The sequence below is a fragment of the Theropithecus gelada genome, chromosome 4 (assembly GCF_003255815.1).
Source record: "Theropithecus gelada isolate Dixy chromosome 4, Tgel_1.0, whole genome shotgun sequence".
Taxonomy (NCBI): Eukaryota; Metazoa; Chordata; class Mammalia; order Primates; family Cercopithecidae; genus Theropithecus; species Theropithecus gelada.
Genome location: NC_037671.1, coordinates 30,292,106 through 30,297,691, shown reverse-complemented (window position 1 = coordinate 30,297,691; position 5,586 = coordinate 30,292,106).

Here is a 5,586-nt window from a genome sequence, read left to right as displayed (position 1 = left end):
TCAGCTAACTAAAAAGAAAGGGCCAAAAGAACAAAATACGGTAAAAATGGTTTCCGGCGCAAGAAACTAGAGTCTGCGAGTACATCAGAAACTCTGAGGTGACGTGCAAGTTGGATAAGGCAAGCCAGCCGCAAGGAGTCCTTGCCCTATCAGCAGTACCGTTTCCAGAAAACTAGAGACCACTGTACCTCTCTCACCTAGACCCAAACCGACCCCGCAAGGAAGTGGAATCAGACCCTCACCCTAAATCTAGGCCTGACACAGTTAGTTTTTGTTTGAAACTTCCTCGCATTGAGGCTCCTTGATGAATGCTAATGGCTTTCAAGAAGGGACTAACTTCTGATTTGTGTCTGAACTGGAGGGCCAGAAAATGATGCAGAAAACCCTACTTGCACTTTCTTGCTCTGATGAGGTCCCTAAGTCTCTAGGCTCACACCAACCCAAGGAAGTATCTACCCAGTCGCGTTTGCACGGCATTTTGCATTTCACAGTGCGCTTCCGCGCTCCAGTTGGGTTAAGAAAGAAATTTATAGACGATTCATGAGTTCCCATGGAACCGGGTTACCTATCAAAAAGGAAGATCCTACTTTGATTTTTGGCCAAGGCAGACGCTCCTTCTCTCAAAATCTAACCCACGCAGTATATTTTCTTTTTCTCTTGTGCTTCGGTATTGAAGTCTAAAGCTGCCGGTCCTGGAGTTTTCCTGAGCCCTTTGGGTGCACAGATTACTGTAACTGGCTTTCGTCTACTTCTTGGAACCATATACTAATCTAAGAAAAGAGGGAAACAATCGCAAGCTAAGAAACCATGTCGACTAAGTAGATAAATGAGGAAGAGGGACAAGGAGGAAGAGGGAGAGAAGAAAGTGACCAGAAGGGAGAAGGAAGGAAGGAGGGACAGGAGGTAGAAATAAGAGGATGAAGGAGAAAGAAGAGGAGAAAGAGGAAGAGAAGAAAGGAAGGAAGAGCGGGATGGAAAAGACAGAGATTTTCTGAGGAGCCTTGTTAGCGCTCAGAAAACGATACCCCAAAGTATGGCTCTTGGAAGTGCTGAGTACTTTGAACAACCTAAGAACCTCAGAACCAAAGTCTCTCTGACCTTCCGCAGCCCCACTGCCTCCTGATCCTCTTTCATTCCGGAATGGCAGGGAGGGGCTTTCACTGAAGTTTCCCTTATTTGAAGGAAAGAGATTGTCATGAACCCTCTCCTGGAATCTGTACTAAACCAGAGAAGATTAACTCAGATCCCAGGAGAGAAAACTAAAGGTCTCCACGCCCGGGACATCTCGCCGAGCCAGCCTTCAGTTCTTTTCTTCACCACCTTTCTGAGGGCTGCTACTTGAGAGACTTTATCTGTGTAATAAGACAAGCTTTTTTACCAGAGTAGTTCCTGCCCTAACCCTCACATTACTTCTCGCCACCACCTTCCAGGAGCCTTCAAGCCCCTATTTCTTTATGTAGCTCCAAGACCTATTTAAGCTTCAACCATCTGCCCCTTCTTTGAGTCTCACTTACACTTTCTGGGACCCCTGTGCATATGTGCATAATAAATGTGTATGCCTTTGCTTCTGTTAATCTGTCTACTGGCAACTTTATTTCTCAGACTCAGATAACCAAACTCCAGAGCGGAGAAAAAAGATTCTCTCACCCCTACAGGGTCAAAAGAAGACTAAAAGAAATTCACTAGATTTATGGAAGACCATAATTTGAGGGGATAGACATGAAGCAGTTTGATGGGGTAGCGAGGTGTCCATACAGATATAAATTGTGTTATAGATTGTTGTTCATAGTTCATGCATACCACATCCTTTTTATTTGGTGGACATATTTTTGTCAAGCATTTCTTTATATATTTTGTTTGCTGAAATCATTTGCAACTCCAGCTTTGAATACAGTTAGATACCACAGAAATATCAAAAATCTGTTTTAAAAAATAAAAAAAAATTAGAATCAGGGTCTTACTCTGTCACACAGACTGGAGTGCAGTGGCACCATCATAGCTTACAGTAACCTGAACTCTTGGGCACAAGCCATCCTTCTGCCTCAGCCTCCAGAGTAGCTAGGAATAGAAGCATGCACCACCATGCCTAGCTAATTTTTTTTTTCTTTGTAGAAAATAATTTATTTTCTTTGGTATTCCTTGTATTTGAAGAAAAATTGACAATTTGCCTTTTTAAGTATAGAAGGACATCTGATTTGTTTCCAATTTAGGGCTAAAGTAGAAACTGGACTAGTTTTTGTTTCCTGCAACTAAGTCCTGACTCTCTACCTTTACTGAGATCCATTCTACCATGTTTTTGTTTTCAGCCCAGTAAAACAAATAAGATTGCAGCTGTGGCCAGTCCCTAGTCATGGTTACAGTAAAACAAACAAGCCAATAGTTGATTAGTAATTTTAGTTCAAATATATCACTAGTTGCTTTGTATTTTGCTGAGGTGTTTTTTTAAGCACAAAAGGTTTCTGAGGGCTGGGTTCAGTGGCTTATGGATTGTAACCCCATCATTTAGGGAGGCCGAGGTGGGAGGATTGCTTGAGGTCAGGAGTTGGAGGCCACTTTGGGCAACATAGAGATAGAGAAGTCGCTGAAGACAGAAATTATACCTTTCTGTGTCCTCAATATGTATTGAAAGTCTCATTTGTATAAGGTATGGCTAAAAGTTTTCCAAATCATGAGTGCTGGTTCCTTTTGCTGAATAGTTCCTTCCTCAGTTTATTTCTTTCCTCATGCATTTCACCATAAGCAGCAATAACTAACCAGGTTGCACATTCCACATTTTACTTGGAAGTATTCTCAGCTAAATATTCAAGTTCATCATGTACAATTTCTGTTTTCCACCCAACTGTAGAATACAATTCAGCCAAGTCTCTCCCTCTTTATAACAAGATCACCATTCCTTCAGTTTCTAACTGCATGTCATTAATTTCCTTCTGAGACCTTACCATAAGCATATTTAACATTCTTATATTTTAAATTTAATAGAAAACTTTTGGAACAGTTTTAGGTTTATAGAAAAATTGAGTGGAAAGTAGAGTTTCAGTATACTCCTTCCTTCCCCCTTTCTCTCCCAGTCTCTTTATTATTAACATCTTGCATTAGTGTGGTATATTTATTACAATTGATGAGCCAATGTTCATAAATTATTATTAACTAAAGACCATAGTTTATATTACGGGTCACTTTTGTGCTGTATAGTCTATGGGTTTTAACAAATGTATAACAACATGTATCCACCATTACTATATCATACAGAATAGTTTCGCTGCCTTAAAAATCCACTGAACGTCACTTATTCTTCCCTCTTAAAATCCACTGAACACCACTTATTCTTCCCTTTTTCCCTCCCCCTAAGCCCCTGGCAACCACTAATCTTTGCTGTTTCCATAGATTAGCATTTTCAGGGATGTTATATAGATGGAAGTATACAGTATGTAGCCTTTTCCAGATTGACTTCTTTCACTTACCAATATGCACTTAATGGTCTTCTGTTCTTCCTTTTTGGTAGCTTGATAGCTCATTTATTTTCCTTACTGAATATTTCATTGTCCGAATGTACCATAGTTTATGTATTTATTCATGTACTGAAGGACATCTTGGCTGCTTCCAAGTTTTGCCTATCATGAACAACGCTGCTATAAACATTCTTGGGCACATTTTGTGTGGACATACATTTTCAACTCCTTTGCATAAATACCAAGGAACACAATTACTAGATCGTATGGTAAGAGCATGTTTAGTTTTGTAAGAAATTGTCAAACTGTCCTCCAGCGTGGCTCTAATGTTTTGCATTCCCACCAGCAATGAATGAAAGTTCCTGTTGCTCCACATCCTTGTCAGCATTTGGTATTGTCAGGGTCCTGGATTTTGGCCATTTTGATAGGTGTATAGTGGCACCCCATTGTTTTAATTTGCATTTCCCTGAGGACATATGATGTGCAGCATCTTTTCATATGCTTATTTGCCATCTGTATATCTTCTTTGGTAACATCTGTTAGGGTCTTTGGCCTGTTTTTTTAATCTGTTTGTTTCTTTATTGTTGAGTTTTAAGAGTTCTTATATATTTTGGATATCAGTCCTTTATCAGATATGTATTTTGCAAATATTTTCTCCCAGTCTGTGCCTTGTCTTTTCATTCTCTTAAACATTTGTTTTATTTTTTTAAACCAATGTTCTCTTCATGACAATATATGCATTCTCTAAGATGATTGAAGCTTTCTCTATCATGTTCCCTTGACTGTAATTGTTTTTCATATACTCAGTGTTAGGATTTCCAGGTTTAATGTTTGTCAGCCAACAGTCTGAGAGACTTGACCTCGGCCCCTTATCCAAATGCTGGGAATGCACACCAGCACAGTAAAATGCAAGTGCCACGTCTTAAATATAAAAATCTACCGATTTGTTGGATTCTTTTTTTCTGCCAAGGACACAGTGACGGACAGACTGGCCTTGGGCTATATGCAGCTATGTGCTGGCTGACACAGGCATATAAGATGCTTTACTAAGGGGCAAAACATGCTAATATCATCTCCGGGTTTCCTTAAGCATTAGAAAAACATGTTGGGGCCGGGCGCAGTGGCTCACGCCCGCAATCCCAGCACTTTGGGAGGCCGAGGCGGGTGGATCATTTGAAGTCAGGAGTTTGAGATCAGCCTGGCCAATATGGTGAAACCCCGTCTCTACTGAAAATACAAAAATTAGCCGGGGATGGTGGTGCATGCCTGTAATCCCAGCTACTCGGGAGGCTCAGGCAGGAGAATCGCTTGAACCCGAGAGGTGGAGGTTGCACTGAGCCGAGATCGTGCCATTGCACTCCAGCCTGAGCAACAGAGCTAGACTCCGTCTCAAAATAAATAAATAAATAAAGTTGGTCGCCACTCAGTTGAGAGTCGTGAAAACAATTTTAATGGGTAACTACCAGTATTTTCAAAATGACAAAGGAGTAGAACAGAAAATATAAGGTAGAACATGTAATAAAGGTAACGATTGTTTGCGTCTTAAAACTGTGTGCAGACGTGTATTTCTTTTTTTTTTTTTTCTTTTCTTTTTTGTTTCTTTGAGACGGAGTCTCGCTGTGCCGCCCAGGCTGGAGTGCAGTGGCGCGATCTCGACTGACTGCAACCTCTGCCTCCCGGATTCACGCCGTTCTCCTGCTTCAGCCTCCCGAGTAGCTGGGACTACAGGCGCGCGCCACCACCATAATTTTGGTATTTTTAGTAGAGACGGGGGTGTCACCATATTGGCCAGGCTGAGTCTCGAACTCCTGACCTAGTGATCCACCCAGCTCGGCCTCCCAAAGTGCTGAGATAACAGACGTGAGCCACTGCGCCCGGTCAGTAGACGTGTATTTCTTAAAATCAGTTCAGTCAGACAAGTTTACAATGCAGGCGCATACCTGAAACAGGAACAAATGACTGGCGGCGAAAATGTGCGGCCCTGCGCAGGGCGAACGCGAAACGTTAGCTAAAGCCTCTGGGAAATGAAGTTCAGCAACCTCGTCGCGGAGTGTTCTGGGAACGCTGGTCCAGTGTGCCCGCCCGGCGCCGGCGTGCGGGGCGGAGCGGGGCTCTCTCATAACGACCGGAAGTGACC